Genomic DNA, 13,203 nt, shown 5'->3' on the forward strand with positions numbered 1-13,203 from the left:
TTACGTGAGTAAGGGTCGAATCCCACGGAGATTGTTGGTTTGAAGCAATCTATAGTTATCTTGTAAATCTTAGTCAGGAAGTCAATTATGTTTGTCAGTTGAATTGCGAATAACCAAGAGAGCATAAATTAAAGGTTACTTGTTGTGCAATAATGGAGAATATGTTGGAGTTTTGGAGATGCTTTGTCTTCTGAATCTCTGCTTTCCTCTGTCTTCTGATTCACGCACGCACGTCCTCCTATGGCAAGCTGTGTGTTGGTGGATCACCGTTGTCAATGGCTATCTTCCATCCTTCTAGTGAAAACTACGCTCACGCGCTCTGTCACAGCACGGCTAATCACTGGTTGGTTCTCGATCCAGTTGGAATAGGATTTACTATCCTTTTGCGTCTGTCACTAACGCCCAGCCTTCAGGAGTTTGAAGCTCGTCACAGTCATTCAATCCTTGAATCCTACTCGGAATACCACAGACAAGGTTTAGACTTTCCGGATTCTCATGAATGCCGCCATCAGTTCTAGCTTATACCACGGAGATTCTGATTAAAGAATCTCAGAGATACTCATTCAATCGGATATAGAACGGAGGTGGTTGTCAGGCACACGTTCATGGTTTGAGGAAGGTGATGAATGTCACGGATCATCACCTTCATCACAGTTAAGCGCGAATGAACATCTTAGATAGGAACAAGCGTGTTTGAATGGAAAACAGAAATACTTGCATTAATTCATCGAGACACAGCAGAGCTCCTCACCCCCAACAATGGGGTTTAGAGACTCATGCCATCAGAGAATACAAATTTTAGATCTAAAATGTCATGAGATACAAAATAGGTCTCTAAAAGTTGTTTAAATACTAAATTAGTAGCCTAGGGTTACAAAATATGAGTAGACTATGATGGATGATGCAGAGATCCACTTCTGGGGCCCACTTGGTGTGTGCTGGGCTGAGACTTAAGCAATTCACGTGCAGAGGCCATTTGTGGAGTTGAACGCCAGTTCGGGCGTTCAACTCCAGCTTTTGATCCTTTTCTGGCGCTGGACGCCAGAATTGGGCAGAGAACTGGCGTTGAACGCCAGTTTACGTCATCTATCCTTGTGCAAAGTATGGACTATTATATATTGCTGGAAAGCCCTGGATGTCTACGTTCCAACGCAATTGGAAGCATGCCATTTCGAGTTCTGTAGCTCCAGAAAATCCACTTTGAGTGCAGGGAGGTCAGAATCCAACAGCATCAGCAGTCCTTTTTCAGCCTAAATCAGATTTTTGCTCAGCTCCTTCAATTTCAGCTAGAAAAATACCTAAAATTACAGAAAAACACACAACTCATAGTAAAGTCCAGAAATATGAATTTTTCCTAAAAACTAATAAAAATAGACTAAAAACTAACTAAAACATACTCAAAACTATATGAAATTATCCCCAAAAAGCGTATAAAATATCCGCTCATCAGTTTGATATACTGGAAACAATTTGAAAGGTGTTTGAGAAATGGTTTGGATGGGACCTGAGAAGGGTGACAAAGTCCGAATTTTAGTAGAAGTGTTCTCGAAATTTTTAGAAGAATTTTGAAAAGTTTTATTTTGGTTGATTTGGATTGAAGAATTGTTTTATTTGATTTTGATTAATTTTAGAAAAGAATGAATTATGTTTGAGTTTAAATGATTTGGTTTTGAAAATGGTTTGGTTGTAGCAAACTTTCATTCCAAAATAACAAGGTCTACTAGTGTGATCCTTCCTACACTGCTTACACGTCGGACCGTTCTAAATCTGCTGAGGTTGCTTACCAGCATTCTGTCTTTGATCTATTTCCATTCCCAGCAGTAGAGCACGTAGGAAAGTTTCTAACTTGTTGATTTCCTCGCATAGGTACTACCGACGCCTTAAAATTAACTTTCCGCCATATCGCATGCCTATGGAAATTATTAAAGTTTCTCAGTGGTAAGCTCAGATGACTCATCCTTGATGCTACCATCCTATTTTCACAGTCTTTGTAACGACCCAATTTCTTGTACGTCATGACCATACTAGAAACTGAGCGCTACCAACTTCTCTTCCTAATTATTATCTATTATTTATTATATGAGCCTGATTCGTTGTTAAAAGCGTAGTTATTTTGCGAGGTACTTTTTTTTTTGAAAACGTTTGGATTAATAAATAGAATCATTCATAATCAGTTCATAAATAGTAACAGATAAAACATTTATAAACAACCACACATAAATACATCATAAGCAGTTGACAATATTCGGTGATCCAGCCATTATTAGAGTATAGACTTTTAGTTAGAACACCCCTAGATATAGCTAGATAATAACTATATACATATATATACATACAACATCCCAGGCCCTGACCTGTTCAAGAAGTCCCTAAGCTGGTGCCTAGGCTAGCCTAGACTCTATACTCACCTAGTCCCTCTAAACTACTAAAGCGAGGGAAAGTACATTCTAAGTCTTCAAAACTCAAGTCAGGTAGAACGTCATTAAAAGGTGGAACATTATCTACTACTCCTCTACACGATCAGTCATTTCCATATGACGTCTCTCTGGTACCTTATAAAGTAGCCACATAATAGGAGTCTCGTACACAGGATTTAAGTTAAAGCTTGCATACAAACGGGGTGCAGACGTTGGCTGGTCTCATAGTATATACATATAAATAGATAACAGAGTTCACTCTAGACTCAGAAGACTACCTAGAGCGGAATTCTCTTTGCAGAATGATCATCAACGAACTACCGAAGGGTACTCTTGCTTCCATCTGAAGGGGGAAGGGAGAGAGACGGGGTAAGAACTGGGGAGTTCTTAGTAGAGTCGGGGTTATTAGTTAAGTTCATTAATTCTTTGTTGTTTCGCAGACGAATAGCATAATACAGTGAAGTAAAAAATAGAAAATATAGATAAATAGAGAAATTAGAGAAAACAAAAAGCAAAACACAAACAAAGGAATACAAAAAAAATAAAACATAGACACAGAGAATAGAATACAAACAAAGAAAGCATACATTCATACAACAAACATAACAGAAGAAATGCACAACCAATTATGATGCATGTCTAGCCCTAGTGCAGGTAATGAGCTCATTTGTCGGTTACATACCTACTCCGGACGTTACCCAGCAACCTCTGTCTGCTGTTGGCAATATCCACTGCATGCAACCTTTGTCTTGCACGGTATCCACTGCAGGCAACCTTTGTCGTGCATGGCGGCACTTATTAGCCGATATACGCCCAACACACTCGCTGTAAGCAACCTCTGTCTTACAGGAGCACAACACACTCACTGTAAGCAACCTCTGTCTTACAGGAGCACACTGATCTCAATACCTCTGTAAGCAACCTCTGTCTTACAGTAAAGCATTATAGCAAGGTATCCCAGGAAAGCATTCTCAGTGGTTGTACCACCATCTATCTGACTGCCTCAATGCAGTAAATGAACACACAAAAATCTCTAGAGTTTCTTTAATGCAACAAATGACCTTTCAACAGGCCCTCTACTTGTTCTCTATTCTCTTTATCATATTACTATTTTCTGTTTGTCTTTTTACTCTGCTCTGATTACTCTTTTCTCTGTATCTCTTTACTCTACTCTGGTTTCTCTGCTTAATGTATGTATTTAAAGCTTATGTAAATTTCGGTATGAATAGTTAGCCCGTCCCAAGTATAGGTTCATTAAGTCTATACTAAAATAGTTTAACTTTTCATATAATACCTGATCTTAGGCGCAACTCAAATACTAACTATGTTGCTCCTAGTTTGTTCACTAATCTCTGTCTATTTTCCTGTTATTAAAACCTTACAGACTTCTTCTTCGATTTTCACTTCTTCTTTAACTTTTTATCTTTCCTTTATCTTTGCCTCACTAGTATGTTATTACCACTCCCTAAGTGTTTTATGAAGGTAATTATGAAATTCTGCGCTTAAAGTTGTCTTTCTAAAGCTTTACGAAAAACTGCCTTTTCGCAATATTTTATTATTATTTATTATTTTATCATTAAATTTTCGAAATTTACCTTACCTTTACCTTTTAACCTTTAAAATTCATTTTTTACCACCTGTAACTTTTAATATTTCTATTTTAACCAGTCTAACTTTTAGAAATTACAAAATAACCCCTCAAACACCAAAATAATTACTTCCTTGCCCTTTTATGGATCAAAAAGGTGTTCTTCATTGTTCTTCACCACACTCAAAGTGTTTTTCGTGTTCTTTATAAATTTTTCAAATTCTTTCTTTGTTTTCACCCGTTTTTCAATCTTTTCAGCAACCGATTTTTACCATAATTCAAAATAAATTAGCAGCCATTGAAACCTAATCTTTTCTACTTGATTTTAACACAAATTGAACCCCAATTTAAGGGTTAGGGTTTTGTTTTCTAGCTTCTCTAAGAACACAAACTCAAGGCTTGAATTTCATCAAATTTCATCAAAATTTCACCAAATTTTAACAAAAATCACTTATATAAATCATCAATTTCAAGCACAGACAAACCATAACATAATCACACAACTCAAACACAATCAATCAAGATTAATTTCATCAAACCCTACCTGGTTTTGCTACTCCAAATTCGATTATACTCTCAGGTGGTCCTTAAGCACTTTTTCCTCCTAAATCACATCAAGAACAACTTTAAATCCAAAAACCTTCAACTAACCGAATCTTACTCAGCATGTTAGGAAGGGATTTATCACCTTAAACTTGCTAGAAATTAACGTTTCTTGGCCCTCAAGACAAGTTAAGCATGATTCCTAAGGAAGAACATCAAGAAAACATATGTTTAAGCATGTTTCCTTGAAACTGAAGCAAAAGGGAGACGGTGTAGCCAACTCACTTTGATTCCAGCCTTGATAAGTCATATGATCATGTAGAGAAAGAAAAGAGGGTCATTTTGGTTGGATTGAAATTTTGATTTGAGTTTTAGTTCAGCAGAAATCAAGCTTTAAAGATTTATGAGCCAAGAACTTTCTCTCCTTTTTTTCTTGATGATTTTCGGCCACAAGAAGCAAATGAACCAGCCTTGGGAGTTTTGGGGGTGTAGGGTGAGTTGTGATTGGTTGGCTTGGAGGTGGGTTAAAATAATATTAAAATATCTCAAGTGTATAACTACTAAAACTAGATATATCGAAACACTTGTAAAAACATCTCTAAAAATTCTTTTCTGAGCTACTAGCATAAATGACACTGGTAACATATTTAATATGAGAATAGAACATGTATGATGAGGCATTAGCATTGCTAAAGTCATCAGAGAGTGCTGGTGCTAAGCTGCACCAGTAAACTGTGAACTCGGTTAAACCGATTTCCTGTTTTTGACTAAAACAGACCAGGTAACCTTATAATATCATCCAAGCATCTTCTAATACTAATATAATGATAATATTATTATCTCTCTTCTCTCATGAATCGTGTCCGGTTCGTCAAACAGAGACTATTTACGAAAACTAAAATCAAAACTCCTAACTGATACGGTTCAAAAACAAGGTTCTTCATGATTGCGTTATCGAGCTTGCCTCAGAAGAGGTTCTAGCTTAAGGATGATATAATGACAATGAGGATTAAGATGCTTGATAATACAGCAGAGGTGTTCCCTTTACTGATCTTCCGAAGAAATCCGTGCCTTCAGAAAAGATATCGCATACTCGAAAAACGGGGTTGTTACAGTCTTCCTTTAGCTAACTCTTATTGACAAGCTCTGCAAAATTGCATATTTCCAATGGTAACAACGAATCTATTAGCTCATCTCAAAGTCCTCCTTCGTACTTCAAACACTTCCATTCTTCAAAATCATCTAGATTTCCCTGACAGATCTTAGAGAATCAGTACAGATCCTCAAATTTCCGTGTATACTCTGACACTAACATATTCCATTGTTTCAACTGCATCAATTCCATCTCTTTAGCATCACGAATGGATCTATGAAAATACTTTTTGTAAAATTCCTCCTTAAAAGTATCCCAGACAGTCTCTTTTGACTCCTGCCGCAGCAAATGTTGCACTCCATGCCATCAGTGCTCAGCTTCCCCTTCCAATATATAGGTTGCAAACTCTACATGTTGTCCTTCTGGTGCATGTTACGCTTTTAACAAATTTTCAATACCTCGGAACCAGTTATCAGCTTCAATAGCCACCAGCGTTCCTCTAAACTTGCACGGATTTACTTTCAGGAAAGTTGCCAGCGTCATAGGGTTATCATGATTTCCAACGCCTTCATTACCATTACAGTCTCTGTTGTGCTCACCATTACGTCCTCCATTACGATCTCGATTCCTATCTCCTAAATTGCTTGCATTGTAGCAGTTGCTGTTTCATGCTCAGCCTCAGCCATGGTGTTTACCGCAGTTATAAAAGTATTTGCATCCCTCATCGGATCATCTACAAGGTTTGCACCACGCCTACCATGTCCTCATCTCTGTGCAGCCATCAAGATCCTGTTCACACCTTACATTCAATATTAAGGTGATCAGTCTTAACATCTAAGATAAAGTGTGAATAGTCTCTAAAATAGATACACATCGATATTCATGCAATATATATTATCAAAATATCCGAAATGTATGAAATACAACTTAGAGTATGCAATGAACCATGATTCAGTCTGCTCCTCAGGCTCTAACTAGAACGAACTACTCTGATACCAAATTATAACGACCCAATTTTTAGTACGTCATGATCATACTGAAAATCAAGCGTCACTAACTTGCTTTCCTAAAAATTAACTAAATATTTATTATTAAGCCTGTAATCATATTAGTGCGCGATCAAATTTTCAGAAAAACCCTTTTCTTAAAAAGAAATAATTAAATAAGTACGATAAAATAACACAAATATCAGAGATAGAGATAATATACATCATATATATATATATATATATATATATATATATATATATATATATATATATACTGTCATACAGGTCATAAGTTAGCGTACAACCCTAAGCTGGCGTCTGAAAATTAGCCTAGTCAACTATACACATCCTACTCTCTCAACGAGTCTAATCAAAAGTGAGATACTAAACACAAAAGCTAGGCTAACACAAAAAACTCCCAAAAGTCACATCTTCAGCTTCCAAGCATCAACTGTCATCGTCGGAGAAAATCTCAACCATATCCAAACACTCCTCTGAATCCTCGTCCTTATCATCAGAAATCTCAATAATCTTAGGAAGGGTCCTAGCACTCGTACTCGTGCTCTGGCCCACACTCGTCGGTCCACTAATAGAGGTGGTGTGCAGATCCTCAGATGAAGGCTTAGACGAAGATAATGAGATCTGCTCTACAGGAATATCCCACTCAGGTATAGGCTCTGGAACATGCTTCTCCATAGGCTCAGACTCAGGGACCACCTGAGCCTCAGGCTGATCAGGGTGTTGATGCGGTATATATATGTCCATCATGGAATGAGTGAAACGGAGCATCAGGATGAAGCCAATGCAACGGAAACTCATAAGGTAAGTCAGGGTTGAAGAGCGGAGTGTTAATCGGGTGTCGAAAAGGGTGGTCGCGCAGAAGCTACATATGGGTCCTAATCTCTGCAGCTACTACCTAAAATCTATGCTGTACAAGATCCTCATATATATAGGAATGGTCCATCTCATAGAATAGGATGCCCATCTCTATCTGATGGGGAAGGAAGGAAAGGGTAAGAACTGGGGAGTTCTTAGTAGGGTCGGGTGCAGTTAGTTAAGTCAATATTATCACAGTTCAATTAATTCACAACCAAATATACAAGCATCATAGAGAAATAGCCAGTCACAACAATTCAGAATACCATTAAGGAATGCACAAACATAAGAAGACAATCACAAACAATTTTACATTATCAAGTAAAATACAAATGCGCAGCAAGGATGATGCATGTCTAGTCCTATCGCAGGTAATGAGCTCATTTGTCAGTTTTGACCCACGCCCGACGCGATCCAACTCGCGAGTCGGATGAGGCTTTACAATTACATAACCTTTGCAAGTTTCTACTTGCAGGCGCTGATTCTCCAGTTGAAGTATGTCGAACATGACCTCTGCAAGTACTTACAGGCGCAGATTCTCCAGCTAAAGCATGTGACCCCTTCTCCTGACCATTCCATATTTACGGCCATCCCCACACAATTATTCACATACAAAGCCCACGGCTTGTTAGCATTTATCCTTTGGCACCATAACCATACTATCATCACCCACTCGTGACTTTCCCATAATCACACATGCCGATTTATCTTCTCTTTTTCTTCAATCTTTTACTTATTTATCCTTAATAGTTTAAACTATCTTCAAACTGTTCTCTCACCATCCACAAAGTATTTTATGGAAAGAGAATCATAAGATTCTTAAGTTAACTTTGTGACTCCAAATCTTTTAAAAAAGTTATTCTCTTTTTTTTTTTAATTTTGTTCTATCTTACCTTTAATAATATCGATAATAATAATATCTTTACAAAATAATATTTCTAATAAATTAATAACAATAATAAATTTTCTTTAATAAATATAAAATAATTTATGTAATAAATAGGATTTATAACTTCCTTGAAGACTTAACTCTTTTAAGTTTTACTTCTAAACTTTTATTAATTATGTTTTAAACCTCAAATTTTTATTTATTTTACTTTTAACCCAACATTTTTAGAAAAATACTAATTAGCTCTTTGTTTATTATTATTTACAAAAGTAACTCTGAGTTTTTATAAAAATATCCGCTCATCTCCAAACACTTACTTTTTACTCAAAATACCTCTAAACTTATTTATTTATAAAATCATCCTCAATTTTTATCAAAACAAAATTTCATTCTCAAATTAATAATATTATCATGGTAACAAATACAGTTCTTTAAAATCAAAAATATATTTTTATAATCAGTTCGAAAATATGTATATATAACTTTAAATCCATTTCAGAGCTTTACAATTACCGATTCTTTACAATGTTTAATTCAATCTCTCGGCCCTTTAATTACACAAAATTTTATTTGATTTTCAAAATAATCCTAGTCCTGAATTCATCAAAATAATTCGGTTCTTGGCTGCACTTAAACCGACCGAACCTCAAACTTATCACAAATATCAATATATCACAAAAACTCAACATAAATTCAATCAAATCCAATCAATAATCAATCACAACATCAATTCACATATCCAATACAAATTTAACTGGTGAGAAATTGCCAATACCCTACCTCTGTATGAAATCAAGATAATGGAAACTCCAGGAAAGCTTTTGACCAAACAACAAAAAAAGAAAACATCAGAAATCAGCTATGCTTCCTAGTACACTGATGAGCGGATAATTTATACGCTTTTTGGCATTATTTTTAAGTAGTTTTTAGTATGTTTTAGTTACTTTTTATTATATTTTTATTACTTTTTATGCAAAAATCACATTTCTGGGCTTTACTATGAGTTTGTATGTTTTTCTATAATTTCAGGTATTTTCTGGCTGAAATTGAGGGACCTGAGTAAAAGTCTGATTCAGAGGCTGAGGAAGGACTGCAGATGCTGTTGGATTCTGACCCTCCTTCACGCGAAGTGGATTTTCTGGAGCTATAGAAGCCCAATTCGCGCGCTCTCAATTGCGTTGGAAAGTAGACATCTTGGGCTTTCCAGCAATGTATAATAGTCTATACTTTGCTTGAGATTTGATGGCCCAAATTTGCATTTAAACGCCAGCCAGAGACCATTTTCTGGCGTAAAACGCCAGAACTGGCACCAAAACTGGAGTAAAACGCCCAAACTGGCATCCAAGCTGGCGTTTAACCATAGAAAAGGACTATGCACGTGTAAAGCTCAATGCTTAGCCCAAGCATACACCAAGTGAGCCCGGGAAGTGGATTTCTGCACTATCTGCACTTAGTTACTTATTTTCTGTAATCCTTAGTAACTAGTTTAGTATAAATAGCACTTTTTACTATTGTAATCGGGGGAGCTAATCTATCTTTGGACTTTTATGTTACATTTGGGAGGCTGGCCATTCGGCCATGCCTAGACCTTTTTCTCTTATGTATTTTCTACGGTGGAGTTTCTACACCTCATAGATTAAGGTGCGGAGCTCTACTATTCTTCAAGAATTAATGCAAGTACTATTGTTTCTCTTTTAATTCACGCTTACTTCTTCTCCAAGATAAACTCTCGTACTTAATTCAGTTAAGTCAGAATGAAGGGGTGACCCGTGACAATCACCCACTAACTTCGTTTCTCTCTTAGCCAAGATCCGCGTGCCTGACAACCACAAGCGGTCTACATGATGTTCAACGTAGTCATTGGACGACAGCCGGAGTATAGTCTCTTGGGTCTCTGATTCACGGACTGAGTCCTTGAGATTAGAACCTTCGTGGTATAGGCTAGAACCAATTGGCAGCATTCCTGAGATCCGGAAAGTATAAACCTTGTCTGTGGTATTCCGAGTAGGATCTAGGACGGGATGACTGTGACGAGCTTCAAACTCACAAATGTTGGGCGCAGTGACAGTGTGAAAAAGGATAGAGAGATCCTATTCCGACACAAGTGAGAACCGACAGATGATTAGCCGTGCGGTAGCTGTACCTGGTATTTTTCTTCCGAGACGAAAAATCCGACAGTTGATTAGCCGTGCAAAAACCGTACTTTGACCATTTTCACTGAGAGGATCATACAGCTTTCCATGGAAGGGAGCACACATGATTGGATGAAGACAATAGGAAAGCAGAGGTTCAGAAGCAACAAAGCATCTCCAAATGATTATCTGAAATTTCCACCAATGAATTACATAAGTATCTTTATTTTAATTTACGTTTTATTTATCTTTCAATTATCAAAAATCATAACCAATCGAATCCGCCTTACTAAGATTTACAGGATGACTATAGCTTGCTTCAAGCCGACAATCTCCGTGGGATCGACCCTTACTCGCTTAAGGTATTACTTGGACGACCTAGTGCACTTGCTGGTTAGTTGTACCGGAGTTGTGAAAAGTGTAATCACAATTCCGTGCACCAAGTTTTTGGCGCCGTTGCCGGGGATTGTTCGAGTTTGGACAACTGACGGTTCATCTTGTTGCTTAGATTAGGTAATTTTATTTTAAGTTTAAGCTTTTTAATTTTAATTTCAAAAAAAAATGTAGTTTTCGAAAAATTCATAAAAAATTTTTTAAGAATGAATTCTAGAGCTTCATGAGATAAGTTGAAGCCTGGCTGGCTGTTAAGCCATGTCTAATCTTTTGGACTGAGGTTTCCACTTTCCACTGTAGAAAGGACATGTCTGTATTTGTTATGCTAAAGCTTGGCTGGTCATTTGGCCATGTCCAATTCTTTTGGACCGAAGCTTTAGATTAACATTGCATGAATCCTGGAATTCTTATTAAAAATTTTTGAATTTCTTTAATTTCTATTTCCAAAAATTTTTCAAAAAATATACAAAAAAATTTACTAAAATCATAAAACCAAAAAATTTTGTGTTCCTTATTTGAGTCTTGTGTCAAATTTTAAGTTGGGTGTCAATTGCATTTTTTTTAATTTTCTTAAAATTTTCGAAAATTCAAGCATTATGTTCTTCATGATCTTCAAGTTGTTCTTGATGATTTTCTTTGTTTGATCTTTAATTGTTCTTGTTTTGTGTCTTTTCTTGTTTTTCATATGCATTTTCGAATTATTAGTGTCTAAAGTTTAAAAATTTTTAAGTTTGGTGTCTTCCATAACTTTCTTTTCTTAAAAATTTTTAAAAATATGTTCTTGATGCTCATCATGATCTTCAAAGTGTTCTTGGTGTTCATCTTGACATTCAAAGTGTTCTTGCATGCATTATTTGTTTTGATCTTAAATTTTTATGTCATGTGTCATTTTGTTGTTTTTCTCTTTCTTCATTAATCCAAAAAAATTCAAAAATAAGATCTTTTCTTTATTTTACTCATAAATTTTGAAATTTTGAGTTGACTTGGTCAAAAATTTTTAAAATTTAGTTTCTTGTTAGTCAAGTCATCAACTTTAATTTTAAAAATCAAATCTTTTTAATTTCTTTTTCAATTCTTTTTTCAAAATAAATTTCAATCATATCTTTTTTAAAATTTTAATTTCAAAATCTTTTTCTAACTTCTTATCTTTTCAAAATTTATTTTCAAATATTTTTCAATTAACCACTTGACTTGTTTGTTTTAATTTAAAAAAAAAGTTTACTATTTCTTATCTTTTTTAAGACCACCTAACTACTTTTCTCTCATTAATTTCGAAAACTAACTAACAAATTTTTCAAAAAATCTTTTTAATTAATTAATTTATTTAGTTTTCAATTTGCTTTTATTTCTTTTCTTAAATTTCGAATTCTAACTTACAATTAAAATAAAAACAAAATATTTTTCTTTTCTTTTATCTAATAATTTGAACCCTCTCTCTCTCTGTGTTCGAATTTCTTCTTCTTCCTTCTTCATTCTATTCTTCTTCTCCTCTGACACATAAAGGAATCTCTATACTGTGACATAGAGGATTCCTCTTCTTTTCTGTTCTCTTCTTTTTCATATGAGCAGGAACAAGGATAAGGAAATTCTTGTTGAAGCTGATCCTGAACCTGAAAAGACTCTGAAGAGGAAGCTAAGAGAAGCTAAATCACAACACTCCGGAGAGGACCTTACAGAAAATTTTGAAAAAGAAGCAGACATGGCAGCCGAACCCAACAACAATGGTGGAGATGCAAGGAAGATGCTTGGTGACTTTATTGCACCAACTTCCGACTTCTATGGAAGAAGCATCTCAATTCCTGCAATTGGAGCAAACAATTTTGTGCTTAAGCCTCAATTAGTTTCTCTAATGCAGCAGAATTGCAAGTTTCATGGATTTCCATTGGAAGATCCTCATCAGTTCTTAGCTGAATCCTTGCAAATCTATGACACTGTGAAGACCAATGGGTTGATCCCGAGGTCTATAGACTTATGCTTTTTCCCTTTGCTGTAGGAAACAGAGCTAGGATATGGTTGGACTCACAACCTAAAGAAAGCCTGAACTCTTGGAAAAAGTTGGTCAATGCTTTTTTGGCCAAATTCTTTCCACCTCAAAAGATGAGCAAGCTTAGAGTGGAAGTCCAAACCTTCAGACAGAAGGAATGTGAATCCCTCTATGAAGCTTGGGAAAGATACAAGTAATTGATCGGAAGGTGTCCTTCTGACATGCTTTCAGAATGGAGCATCTTATGTATATTCTATGATGGTCTGTCTGAATTGTCCATGATGTCATTGGACCACTCT

The sequence above is a fragment of the Arachis ipaensis genome, chromosome B6, assembly GCF_059453495.1.
Source record: "Arachis ipaensis isolate K30076 ecotype BB chromosome B6, ASM5945349v1, whole genome shotgun sequence".
In the NCBI taxonomy this organism is placed as follows: Eukaryota; Viridiplantae; Streptophyta; class Magnoliopsida; order Fabales; family Fabaceae; genus Arachis; species Arachis ipaensis.